This window comes from Benincasa hispida, unplaced genomic scaffold (assembly GCF_027475165.1).
Source record: "Benincasa hispida cultivar pf3 unplaced genomic scaffold, pf3_genome.v1.1 HicScf769, whole genome shotgun sequence".
NCBI lineage: Eukaryota > Viridiplantae > Streptophyta > Magnoliopsida > Cucurbitales > Cucurbitaceae > Benincasa > Benincasa hispida.
Window position 1 is genome coordinate 13414 of NW_028326898.1, and position 15271 is coordinate 28684.

Here is a 15271-nt window from a genome sequence, read left to right on the forward strand (position 1 = left end):
TAATTACTGGTCATGATTTAGATTATGTTCACCGATTAAAGATCATAATCGCTACAGAATTTTAGAATTTAGATCTTGGCAAGCTCAGTTATTTTCTGGGTCTTGAAGTTCAGACTATTAGTGGTGGTATTTTTGTTAACCAATTTAAATATCTTGTTGACCTACTCCGTTCCTCTCACATGTCTATAGCCAAACCTTGTCTTACACCTATGTCCACCACTGTTGATCTTCATGCTTCTGCTCCGCCTTTTTCTGATGTCACTCTCTACCGGAAGCTTGTTGGATCATTATAGTATCTCACATTCACACGTTCAAACATTACCTTTGTTGTTAATTGTGTTAGTCCGTTTATGTAGCGACTGACTATTGTTCATTACTCCGTTGTCAAACACATCTTTCGATCTTTGTGGTATGAGGCTTTCGTATTCTATTCAAACCTGGCAAGCTTTCTCTACAGACGTTCTATGATGTTGATTGGGCTGGCGATTCCTTTGATCGTGGCTCCACCTCAGGATATGTTGTTTTCCTTGGCTCTTCTCATGTTTCCTAGTTTACTAAAAAGCAACCCACTGTTTCTTGCTCATCTACTAAAGCTATGAATTGTTCTCTTTCCAATACCATAGCTGACATTTATTGGCTCCAATAGCTGTTGTGTGATCTTCATGGTTTCCTCTCCGATCCTTCTATGTTATGGTGTGATAATGTATCTTCTATTTCTCTTGTCAACAATCTTGTTTTTCATGCACGCACCACACATATTGAAATTGACTATCATTTTGTTCATGGAAAGGTTCTTCACAAAGATCTTACTGTTAGTTTCGTCTCCTTTTGTGACCAGATTGCTGACTTATTCACTAAGCCTCTTTCTTCACACTCCTTTCAGAACTATTCTGTCAAACTCATCACTACTTCCCCGTCTTGAGTTTGAGCGGGTGTATCAGATTTTCTTATATTTATTTAGACTTTCTATTTAAATCCTTTTGTATCTTTTATTGTATCTTCTCTTAAAATTTAGGACTATTTGTATACCTTATTGTATCCACCTTATTATAAATAGGTGCTCATTATACACATAATATTTAAGGAAATATAGCTAGAAAATTTGAATTGCCTGAGGTCTTCTCTCAGTAGGCTTTGCCTAAGAAAATTAGCAAGTGAAAGTTGAAGGTGAAAATCAAGGGCTTTAGGTATGTGACTAAGGAATCCAACATGGTAGCTCATGTGGTTGTGGCCCAAGCTCTCAAATTTCAAGGGTCTTCAATTTGAGTTTATTTAATCCCTAACGGCTTTTCTTGTGTTTTAAGAGTCTATAAACTTACATTTAGAGATTTGATTGAAGATCACCTATCATGGATGACCTCGACTCTCAATAGTTTAGTTTGCTTTTGTTTCCATTGGTTTTGATTTCCATACTAAAGAAAAAATGTGTTTTATGTTTCTTTTTTTTTTTCTTTTGTTGTGTTTGTTAGAAATGGTTCAAAATATGGTTGGTAATATATTTATAAATCATAACAGTTATACCTACTAAATTGAATCTCACCAATCAACTACAGTTTTTGGTGGAGGTAAAAAAAAAAACTAGTCTTTGGTGGAGGTAAAAAAAAAAACTACAGGTTTTTGTGAAGTATATTATTAACTAATTCATCAACATATTTTATATCATAAATTTTTTTATGATTATTATTTTATAATATTATATAATGTAGAATCTATTATATCGTACATATTTTGTTTTACAATATACATTATAAATTATATAATATTGAAAGATAATAATTATAGAATTTTTATAATTTAAAATAACTAAAAATGAATTGAACTCCTGACCAAAAATACTATATTTATCTAAGTTGTAAGAAGTAGGGGTGTTCAAAAAATCCGATGACCCGAAAAAACCGATCAACCCAACCCAATCTGTGCGGTTTGGGTTAGGTTATCAACTCATTTGGGTTGGATTGGGTTCAAATAAATGAAAATTTTATGAGTTGGATTGGTTCATGGGTTCACCTAATATAACCTAAACCAACCTGAACCAACCCGAGTTTAATATTAACTTTAAAATATATTTTTTTTATTATTACATATAACACATTATTTATACATAAATTGATTTTAATTTTATTTAATTCATTTTTTTTTTTTAATAATTTATTCTTTAACAACTCTAAAGTGGTTTCTTTGCACTTTAGAAGGGAAATTTTCAATATATAAATTGAAATTGAGTTGTTAATTTTAATTCAGTATATGAAGATAATTAAATAAGATTTTTACATATTTACGTCGTGCTTCTTTTTAGGAAATTTTTTTAAACAAATGACTCGATTAACCTGAATCAACCCAACTCAAATATTTCATGGTTGGGTTGGGTTGACTTCATTTTTTAATAAGAGTTGTTTGGGTTGAAGAAATTTACAACCCAAACAATTGGGTTGGGTTTAAAAAGTCTTTTAACCTAACCCAACCCATGAATACCCTTAGTAAGAAGTAATGTCAAATAAATATTCATTAGATCTATTTGAATCACTAATCTGAACCTATAAAATAGAATTGACATGTTAGGAGTGTTCAAACAACTCGGACTACACAACCAATCCAACCCAATTTTAAAAGTTATATTGGGTTGGGTTGTGACTTTATTTAGATCTTTTGGATTGTCAATCCAACCAACCTGAATTTTCAGGTGGGTCGAAAAGATACTCTAAACCTAATCCAACTCGACCCGTGTATACCCTTATCATATACCAAACGGATCTAAAACACCATTTCCAAATTTATAACTAATTTAAATGCATTTATCCATTTATTTGATATTGAAAATAAATATTTAAAATTAAATTATCAAGAAAAGTTTTTTTCTTTTTTGTTAAAAGAATATATGCTAATCTGACCATATATGTCATCTAATAAAAAGATCCTATTTTTTCAAAACAATTAATAATTCAATATTTTTTAAAAAAAATAAATAAATTTTATGATTTCTTAAAAAAATATTTGATGAATAGAATAATATAAAGTGCATTTTTTTATTGGAAGGAAAATATCAGTATTAAGAATTTGAGAGTTTTTTTAGAATTAACAACAATAATAAAAGGAGGACAAAGTAAAGATGTAAGTTAACATAATAACTTAATTGACATGAAGCTTTTACTATTAATGTCGAGCTCAGAAATTTGATTCACTCATCTTACATATTGTCTTAAAAAAATGATAGATATAAAGTAATTGAAGAAAACATGGTATGACTAACGAAATGAGAAATGAGAATGAGATTGATCGACCACATTTAACTTGTATGGGGTACTATTTTCAAATGGGTGGTAGGCTCCACTAATTGATTCCGCCTTAGGTCATTATCATTGATGAGAATGAAAATTTTCATTTATATTTCTTGATTCACATTCCTTGAAGTAAACAAAGTCATAATCCTTATTTCATTTTCATATTTTTTTATTATTATTATTTTCTTTAATACCACGAAACTAGAAGAATCGAATCTTATTCCTCTTAGTCACTAATATATTTCTACATTAATTGAGCTAGACTTGCTTTTAATATTTTTATATAGTTAACACAACTCAAGTTTTTATTATTCTATTTTAGTTCATACTTATATTAAAAATAATTAGTGATTTTCTCTTAAACAATCCATTTGTAATTTTTGTGCAAGAAAATTTGTGTTAATGATTTTTGAAAAATTATTTTAAATGGTAAAACTGCTAAAAATATCTACAAATAATAGCAAAATATCTATCATGACACAGATAGACACAGATAGTAGTCTATCGCAGATAGACAATAAAATTTTACTATATTTGTAAATATTTTGATTTATTTTTCTATATTTGAAAACAATTCAGAATTTAAATGAGTAAGTTGATACAAAATATAATTTCAATAAATCGTCATAATTAAATAATGGGTTTTTCTTTTTTTTTCTTTTTTTTTAAAAAAAAGGTGCATGCCAATTTAGTTAGTGTTTGCATTATTCAATTTGTGGGGAGATATATAACGAGAAATACATAAAGGTTATGTCATGGGAGCAATTTCGTTGAGGTTGAATATTCAACCTCACATCTGTATAGTTGATGTACTAAGAAATGAGTGATTTTAAAAACAGTGAATTTAGTAAAATTGAATTATTTATAAATGATGTACTAAAATTGACGTTCATGTAACCATATTAATATTTGGTTCTATCCTTTTTAATATAGTTATTATATAGTTATAAATAATTTTGAATTATTGAGAGTATGTTTGAGAGGTTCATTTTTAGATTAGGTGTTTTAATTAAATTTTTTTATTATATTTTAAATTATTTTAATATTTCATTCCACACTTGTAAAATAATTTATTTATGTGTTCTTTCATGACTAAACTTTGGTTTAAGGTAATGATTTTAGAACCACAAAGCTAAAACAGAGAGAGAGAGAGAGAGAGACTCAAATTTGAGATAGATAAAATTAAAGGGTGGTAAACAAAAGTTAAAAGAGAATAATACATTATGGGAGAGATAAAAATTTAAAACAGATGAAAAAATAGAGAGCTAAAACAAGTATTGAGTAAAAAATGTAAGAGGAGAAAAAAAATGTTAAGAGTTCGAAAAAATATATATATAATTTAAACAGGGAGAACAAAATTTTAAAGATAGAGAATTAAAGTTAAAAATAAGTGAAAAAAATTTTAGAGAAAAAAAAATAGAATAAGAGGTAGAAGGCTTTAGAGAGGGAAAAAAATAGAGAGAGGAATGAGTATTTTAAAACTAATGGGGGAGGGGAAAAAAAGTGAGAAAATTGTTTTGAAAAAACAAAATTGTTAGTATGATCATAAATAAGGATTATAAAAACTTTAAGATATGTTTGGATGGACTTTTCAAGTAGTTAAACAAATGTTTATAAGTAAAAAAAATGTGTTTATAAATACTTAAAAAGTCAATTCAATTTGACTCTCAGACTAAACAAAAAACGAAAAAGAATTTTAAAATTTAGTAAAACAAAGGACTATTTTTTAAAAATAAAAAACGAATAAAAATATTTATAAATATAGAAAATTTTATTTTTTGTGTGCGATAGACCACGATAGATACAGATAATAGTCTATCGTGATCTATCTCAAATAAATTGCGATATTTTTACTATTATTTATAAATATTTTCATCACATTTGGGGGTTGTTTAAAAGAAAAAAAAATGATATTTTAAGAGCCGTGTTTTATTGTTATACTATAATTATTACTATTATTATAACATGTGAGAAAAAAATTAAGACCCTTTAAACTATACTTAGGTTGATGGTTTAAAAACTATGTTGATAGATCTAAATTAGATTGGGTTTTGTTCCTTTCAATTCTACAAACCATAAAGATTACTGTGAAATTATAAAAAAAAAAAAAAAATACATTTTTATAAAATTGTATCATATTTTACCGTAGACTTTTAGTTTCATCAAATTGTACCTTAAATTTAAATAAGTATGGTAGTTTTGAGCTTTATAAGATATTGTTCCAAATATCATTAATTAAAAAAAAAAAATCTCTTTATGTGTAATGAATTACAAAACATATTTATCAATTTTAGAGATAAACGATATTGAAGTTATGAATATTGTAATAAAAAATAGATGCTCATTGCTTAGTGTCCTAAAGGTCATGTGTCACCATTCATGTTGTCCATGTGTATTGTAGTAATTCATGCTTGGTGTCCATGTAAGTCCACATCTTACTTGCCACTTTGCCTATAAATCGTGACTTTTGGTGGATCTTAGAAATATATATCATTGATGAGAAATCCACACCATATTCCACTAAAATTTCCCATTGTCCAATTTTATAATTTTAGTTAGTTTTTATTTGTCTATTATTTTTATATAAAAAATATTATTATATTATATTTTTCCATATCCATACTCCCGTTGTGCTCATCAATTTCATAACACGTTATCAGCACGAGCTCTTGCTGTTTTCTCCACTAAAGGTAGGTCCTAAAGGTATGTCGGTTTTTTCCTCTTCGTTGTAATTAATAAATTAAATATTATTTTGCATATTTAGTACATATCAAATTTCTATATAAATATAATAGTTTGTGATAGTGTTTTCATGACAAACCTACAAAATTAGAATTTGCAGCTCTTGACATTAATGGCAATAATTATTTGTCATGGGTGCCCGATGCCGAAATTCACCTTGATGCTATGAACTTAGGAGAAATAATTAAAGAAGAAAATATGACATCCAGTCAAGATAAAGCAAAAGCTATGATTTTCCTTCGTCATCATCTCCACAAGAGATTGAAAATGGAATATCTTACAATAAAATATCCTCGTATCTTCGTATCTTGTGAAAAATTTTAAAAAAGAGGTATGATCATCAAAAGACAGTTATTCTTCCTAAAGCTCGTTATGAGTGGATACACTTGAGGCTAGAAGATTTCAAATTAGTAAGTGATTACAACTCCGCATTATTTAAAATCCGTTCAAAATTGTTGTTATACAGAGAGAAAATAACTGATGTTGATATAGTAGAGAAGACATTTTCTACCTTTCATGCCTCAAATATACTCCTACAACAGCAATATCGAGAGAAAGGTTTTAAACAGTATTCTGAATTAATTTCATGTCTTCTCGTGGTCGAATAAAATAATGAGTTATTGATGAAAAATCATGAATCCCGACCAACTGAAATAACACCATTCCCTGAAGTGAATGCTGTGAATTTTCGTGATAATCGTGGTCGAGGTCGTGGTCGTGGTCACGGTCGAGGTAATGACCGTGGTAGAGGAAGAAATAATTATTGTTTTCATAGTGGTCATTCTAATCATTTAAATTTCAAAAGAACCACATAAAATTACGATCACAAAAGAAAAGCTCCACAAGATAAAAGTTTAAAGAATGTTGAAAATAAATTGTGCGAAATAAATGGGCATTGGTCACATACCTGTCGTACATCAAAACACTTAGTTGACCTAAATCAAGCCTCTCTGAAGAAAAAAAAAAGAAAAATATGGAAGTAAATTTTGGATACCAAGATAATGACATATTTGATCCATCCCACACGACAAATTTGGATGTGGCAGACTTTTTTCAATCTCCTAAAGAGAAGATTGGCATAGTTGGTAGCACATCAAGTGTTTCTTTTGACTTTAAGAAGTTGTAGACTATGATGTTATTTTCTTTTATCTATCTTCAAGTTTTTTTAGTAGCTTTTTTATATTTTAAGTGTTTTTTTTTTCTTTTTGTAATTATTTTCTTTTAGTGAAGAAATATGGATCATTTTCATATGTTGGGTGTTTAAAAAATAAGCAAAGAAGAAATATGTCTGGCAGACAGCGCAACTACGTACACAATAATTACAAATAAAAAATACTTTTCCAAATTGACAATGCTAAAAGTAAAAGTAAATACAATATCAGGTTTTGCAAACTTGATCAAAGATTTTAGAAAAGAAAATATTATTAGAGGAACAAAGTTTACAATTGACAATCCATTGTTCTCTAGTCAAACAAAGAGAAATCTTCTAAGTTTTAAAGATATACATTGCAATGGTTATCATATTGAGACCGATAGTAAGAATAATGTAGAATATCAATATGTGAAACTCAAACCCTACTTTCCCTACTTAAATATGTTTATTGTTAAGATTAGTAAAATGAGAGGTTAAATATTTGAGTTAATGTGGAATTGTAAGGAAATTGGTAAAGGATAAGGAAATGAGGAAGGGAAAATGCTTAAGTATTGGAGATTGGCTCTCAGGTGTTTATAAGTTAGTCTAGCAAGAAGAAATTTAGCTAAAAGTACAGAATTATGCATTGATATGGGAACCATAGGCGTTGGTCTTGTCTTTAGAGGTTAGACAAAGCCCAGTTAATGGTGGCTAATCATCAAGTAAACACTAGGCAAGCATCGAGTAAGCACCAGGTGAACATCGTTTAAAAGCCATCATGCATTAAGTAAATGCAAAATCATGCATCGAGGAAAGGCTATGCGTAATCGAGGAAAAGACATCGTGCATCGAGGAAAGGTCATCGTGCATCAAGTAAAGGTCCTTGTGCATCGAGAAAGGGTCAGGCGCGAGCAAGGAAGCGCTCGATTGCGCGCAAGGCGTTGGGCGTGCAGTGAGGCATGCGATGTGCATAGATAAGACCATGCGATGCTCGTGTGATGCCAAGGCCTATAGGACCACACGATGAGGTTAAAGTGTGAAATGCTCGAGCCTTTCTAGGCATGGATGGGAGCCATGCTATGCTTTAATATGATTTTCCATGCGTTGATGGTGTACTATGTGTTGGTATTGAAGGGTAAAGGCATGAGGCGAAGTTTGAACATGTGCCAAGGTCATTCGAGATTGAAAAGGACTTCAGGGTGCATAGGACCAGGTTGGTTAGGCGTGAAGTTTGTGATATGAGTGGCATGTGATGGAAGGATGCATTGGTCTTGGTCCAAATGGATGCATGCGCCAAGGGTAAGTCATACGAGAGGAAGGATGTGCGGCCAAGTAAGGGTATGCGATGCTATTGAGGTTAGTGTGGGTGTCTAGGAGGTGATGTGATGGCCAAGTCATGCGATCAAATAAGTATGTGGCCATGTAGGATGCGATGACAAGGGAAACTTGGAGTGCACGGCTAAGTTAGCAACTCACTCGGACATATGGCTAACTAAGGGATGTCTTGGGCTTCAAAACAAGTGCGGTGGATGCATCAAAAGGCATGCAAATTTAAGGATATGCGTATGGTGAGGACACTTCAAGGCTAATGTGGTAAGTGTTGTGTTAGCAACATGAGAAGAGGGCACTTAGACATGCAAACAAGCTGAAGGTGTCAAGCTGGGAAGACGTTTGGACACCTATAAATAGCACCCCGAGGCTTCACTTCAGCCCACAACACAAATTCCCTTCAAAAGACGTTAGAAAGAGTGATTGAGGGCAAGTTTGGAGGAAGCCTTACGTTGATCGGGAAGGTCATGCATTGATAGTAAAACCTTGCGTTGATAAAAAAGACAGAAGGTGCAAGTATTATTTGGGCGTTAAGGAAAGACTGTAGCAAAACAGTTGATTCTTAAGCCAAAATCTCAGAAATTGAGTGTAGTTTCTATATGAGGGCTGCCGTAAAGAAAATGTAAGAGAAGGTCTATCAAAATTGAAGGAAATCTAGAGATGTTCATAGAATTGGTGATAGCCGAGAAAAGTGGAGTAATCTTGAGATTCTGAGCTCTTGCGATGGACTTTGAAGCTTAAATTTCAAGGGTTTGAAGGAGAAGCCAAGGGAAACCAGGGAACTTGGAAAGAGAGAAAGAATTCTAGCAAAACCCTGTGAGTGACTTTAAATGCTTTAAATGTTTTGCAAATATTTTACGAAAAGATTTTGTAATCTATGTTTACTGAAAGTTATTCATGATAACTAGTTTCCAATAGCTTTCTGAAATAACGCATCTCTTAAATGTAATGTTATGCAATGCGTTGATCTAGAATGCTACAAAGTATGTTTAAGTTATGAACTTCAATGATCCTGACTATGTGTTAGTATTGAATGCCTTAAGGAAACTAACCCTTAATAAAGGTGAGAATATTACTTAGAAAGTATGAGTAGCTCAGTGCTGAAGGACTAAGATGTGAAGGTACTGGAGCTAAGTCCTAAATATGAATTCTAATGACAGGATCCAGACTACGTGCACGTAGGATAGGTAAAACTAAGAGAGAGGTGATAGACAGAGGCAACACACCTTATCTTAGGAAACCATGAGAGAGACTAGGTAAGGTGATGGACAAAGGTGACACACCTTAACCTAGGTTAGTACGGGGTAAGGCGATGGACAAACATAACACACCTTAACCTAAAGTAGTATGGAGAGTTGGACAAAAAGGCTCCTTCTTTCATCTAAGTAGTAATGCAGTTAAGTAAGGAAGAGAGAGGGCAAGAGGGTTCACGCTCCCATGAGGCTGAATATAAGTATTGGGAGTTGAGCAAGAGGGTCACTCTCAACTGAGGAATAGTCCCGCTAAGTATAGATACGATTTGTTATGTTAATGTTTATGTGAATGTTTGTTGCCTAAGTTTATATTTCCAGTTAAAGCTTTCAGTTCTATTATCTGTTTTATGTAATACTTGCATTTTAAAAGTTAGTCACTCACTAGGTCAAGGTGCTGCTAAGATCAAAGTTTGTCATGCCACAACCACACTTCCGGATTTAAGTTGTTATTGTAAATCTTTGTAATTAAGTCTGGAAGTTGTATAAGTGTTATACTGTTTGTAATAAAATAAGTTTAGCCAAATAGTTGTTGCTTATTTACTTGACTTAAAGTTTAGTAAGCGAAAAAGGTCTAGATGGAAAGTAGGTATCACAAATGGGCGGAATATGTCGTCCTCACACCTCCTTTTGGGTTCGAGAGGTAGGCTCGGGAGCAGGTGTGACCATATCCACTATCTCAAATGAAAAACGTATATTGTATTATACTCATATACGAGTAATTAAAACATATGCAATAATGAACCTGAAGTTCATAAGTCGAGACATATTTACAATTTGGCACGACTGATTGGGTCATCTAGGGTCTATAATGATGAGAAGAATTATTGAGAATTCAAATGGACACCCATTGAAGAACTAAGAACTAGAAGATTCTTAAATATAATAAATTATCATATGATGCTTGCTCTCAAGGAAAATTGATAATTAGACCATCACCAGCTAAAGTGGGGACAGAATCACTTATATTTTTAGAACGAATTCATGGTGATATATGTGGATCTATTAAATCACCAGGTAGACTATTTAGATATTTTATGATATTAATAGATGCATCCAGCAGATGGTCACAAGTGTACTTATTATCAAGTCAAAATCTTGCATTTGCAAGTTTACTTGCTCAAATAATTAAGTAAGAGCACAATTTCCTGATTATACAATTAAGGTCATTCATCTGGATAATACTGGTGAATTTACATCCCAAGCTTTTGATAATTATTGTATGTCACTTGGGATAACTATTGAACATCCTATAGCTCATGTTCATACACAAAATGGTTTAATGGAATCATTTATAAAACGTTTGCAATTAATTGCAAGACCATTACTTATGAGATCTAAGCTTTCTTCATCTATATGGGGACATGTTATTTTGCATGCAACGTCACTTGTACGCATTAGGCCAGTAGCTTATCATAAATACTCGCCATTACAATTAGCTAATGATCATGAGCCAACTATTTTCCATCTGAGAATTTTTTTATGTGCAGTATATGTTCCAATTGCTCCTTCACAATGCACTAAGTGAAGGAGCTCTTAACAAAGAGACCCGTGAGTGGAAGCGAGATCATTCCAAATCCCATTGTGACAGAACATACACATTTACAACCAAACAGTAATAATTATGTAAAAACTCTAAATTACTCCATGCTTCAAAAGGGAAAGTATTGAGGTTCAAGAGAACTTACCCTTGAAGAATTATTCTTCTTGTTCCCTCAAACTTACTACACGATCGTTCACCAACACGAACAAATCTATACTCGAACATTAATCTCCTCAGCAATCTCCTAGAACAAGCATAAACAAAACTCGACCCTTGAACAGAAAGTATACACCATTAGAATGCTACCTTGGTATTCTTGGTGTGAGAATCCAAGAGTTATGAGCTCTGTAGAATTTGGTAGAGGGTAGGATGAATTTCACAGATCGTATAGACGATCAAGTAAGTGGGAGATAATTTTAATCTATCGTATAGATAGTATACTCGATCGTTTAGAAAATAAGTGACTATCGTATAGAAAACTCGTTGCACAATCGTATATGCTCTCAAGCTATCATATAGCTATATCTTTTGATCGCACGGTTCTTTATCGCTTAATGATCGTCTTCTGTAAAAATGAAAACAATTTTCATTTTATCCATCAGTTACCATAACTTATCACAACTTCCTACTAAGTTGGTTATGGGAGAAAAAACCATAACCAATTATCCTATAATTGATTTAATTACAAGTATAATCAATATATTCTAACCTATAGCTTTAATATCACATCTCATGCAATATATAAACTATAGTTCTTTTTCTCTCTTATAACATTTAATAATAATTCCTCCGTTTAATGTATCTAATAAATTAGGTTAATTACATCCCATATAATTGATCCAATTTAATTATATCATATATAATAAATTTCCTCCTATTAGTTTGAATACTTCAAATTAACCCAAAAACTGATTATCAACATGAATTCATTTAGCTACCAAGGGGACCTTAGGGACCTATAGCTTGAAGCTCCAACGGTACGTGAATAACCGACTAAACTCTTTAATAACGATATCCACCATCCGTTAACTGTCGGGCATTCCACTAAAGACTGACAGCTGCACTCTTCGCACTATAGATATATTTCTGTGTCCATTGGATATAACCAATCAAGAGTGTGATGACATTTCATAAATCGCTCGTAAGTACAGTCAGACCAATTTACCATTTTGTCCCTGTAATTACATCTAACTCATTAAGTACCACTGATTCCTCTAATGAACAATACATCATAGTCCTGTTATGAGTAAATCCTTCTCGGGCCAAGAGAAAGTGTGGCGCCACATTGTTCAAGTCCTGGAATCATCCCTTAAGGAAACGATTTACTACTTACCCCTAAATCGAGGAAGGAGTGAATTCTATCTTGTGTAGCTGAGTTCCCAGCTCCCCAATCAGATGAATCCCCAAAGTGATAGGTTTGAGTCGGCGATCTGGCCACTCGCACCTATACAAATCAAAGGCTGCCCTCATTAGTAGGAATTCCCAACTCACTCAGGATTAAGGTCATGTTACCTACGGTCATCCTAGTGAAATAAAAGTCTCTATCATGAATGGCGTTATATAACGAGACTAAACATTTCGTGGTTCGATCTTATACAAATTCTTTTGTATAAAGCATCCCCGCTCACATGTCTAAAACACGAATGGTCAGGATCGGACCATTTGTAGCACTTTACATTAGAACATCTACAAAGTAGGTCATACTCATAGTGTCAACAGGATAAGGTTTCCCTCATTTATCCATCTATTACAGACCATTTAGGTTATCACATAAAACACGATCTACTTGTATATCATCACACACATGCTTAAGTAACAACGATAACCAGGGATCTTAGTTTATTGGTTTGTGGTTAATGCAACTAAAATATCTCATATATCAAAGACAATAGTGAAGAAAATATCTCATATTATTACATCGCTGATGTTTGTTCATATACATGTTTACAAACTACTGGACCTTACGAGATTTAGGACATCAACCCCAACACTAAGATGGGTCCTCAAAGAAGGTTAGGAATATATGTTGGATATGATTTCCTATCAATTATTAAATATCTTAAGCCCCTGACGGGTGATGTATTTACTCCACAATTTGTTGATTGTCATTTTAATGAAACAAATTTTCCAACATTAGGGGACGAAATTAAAAAATTGAAAATAAATACATGGAATGCATTCTTATTGTCTCATTTAGATCCCTATACAGATCAATGTGAAATTGAAGTTCAGAAAATAATTCATTTTCAAAATATAGCAAATCAATTAACAGATGCATTTATAGATGCAAAGAAAGTAACTAAGTCACATATACCAGTTGCAAATCTTCCATAAAAATTTGATATCCCAACACAATAAGTTGTCACTAATGAGTCTGTAGCACGCTAGAGTCGTGGTAGACCAGTAGGTTCCAAAGATAAAAATCTTCAAAAAAGAAAAATAATTAATAATGAAAAAATACATGGTTGAGGATGTAAATACCCATAAAGAAATCCTCGACATGACTAGTGAGGAAGGTGACATACCTAAAGATAATAATGAAATTTCAATAAACTATGTCATGACAGGAAAAAGATAGAATCGAACTAATGTAATTATAAACAACATTTTTTCATGTAATGTTGGTCTTGATATTATATCTAAAAATGAGGATCTTGAACCAAAATCTGTTGAAGAATGTTGACATAGAAAAGATTGGCTTCAGTAAAAAGAAGCAATTAAGATAGAATTAAACTCACTTTCAAAACGTCAGATTTTTGGACCAATAGTTCGAACACCAGAAGGTGTTAAACCTGTGGGATACAAATGGGTATTTGTGAGGAAAAGAAATTAAAATAATGAGGTCACAAGATATAAATAAATACTAGTTGCACAAGGTTTTTCATAAAGACCTGGTATTGATTTTGAGGAGACGTATTCTCTTGTGGTGGATGCAATTATATTAAAATATTTAATTGGCTTGACCGTGTATAAATGTCTAGATATGCATCTTATAAATGTAGTCATAGCATCTTTATATGGATCTCTTGATAATAATATTTACATGAGAATCTCGGAAGGATTTAAGGTACTCGAAACATATACATCAAATTCCCGGGAATTATATTCAATAAGGTTACAGAGATCACTATATGGATTGAAACAATCAGAATGGATGTGGTACAATCACCTGAGTGGATATTTATTGAAAGAAGAATATCAAAATAATTCAATACGTTCGTGTGTTTTTATAAAGAAATCACAATCAGGATTTGTTATTATAACTGTATATGTTGATGACTTGAATATAATTGGAACTTCTGAATAGCTTTCAAAAGCAATAGAATATCTTAAGAAAGAATTTGAGATGAAAGATCTCGAAAAAATAAAATTTTACCTTGGTTTTCAAATTAAGCATTTAGCATATGGAATATTTATTCATCAGTCAACTTATAAAGGAAAAATTTTGAAAAGATTTTATATGGACAAAGCACATCCATTAAATATTCCAATGGAAGTCCGTTCATTGGATATAAAGAAAGATATATTTCGACCTCGAGAAGATAATGAAGAACTTCTTGGTCCTAAAGTACCATATCTTAGTGCAATTGATGCATTTATGTATCTTGCTTATAATACAAGACCAGATATTACATTTTTAGTAAATTTATTAGCTAGATATAGTTCTTCTCCTACAAAAACGAAATTAAGCATATACTCCTATCTTCGAGTAACAATTGATATGGGTTTGTTAAATAAATCAAATTTTGATCTAGTTGGTTATGCAGATTATGGATATTTATCTGATTCACACAAAGTTAGATCTCAAATGGGTTATCTATTCACATGTGGAGGAACTGCTATATCATGGCATTCGGTGAAACAGACTATAACGGTCACTTCCTCAAATCATGCTAAAATTCTTGCAATTCACGAGGCTAGTCGAGAATGTGTATAACTAAGATCAATTACTCAACACATTCGTGAAACGTATGGCTTGTCTTCTAATAATATTATG

The 15271-nt window shown here is 31.9% G+C and overlaps 1 pseudogene; it reads left to right on the plus strand.

Annotated features, from left to right (window-relative positions):
- Nucleotides 1-209: 209 nt before the first annotated feature.
- Nucleotides 210-6752, plus strand: LOC150029953 (uncharacterized; annotated as a pseudogene).
- Nucleotides 6753-15271: the final 8519 nt, after the last annotated feature.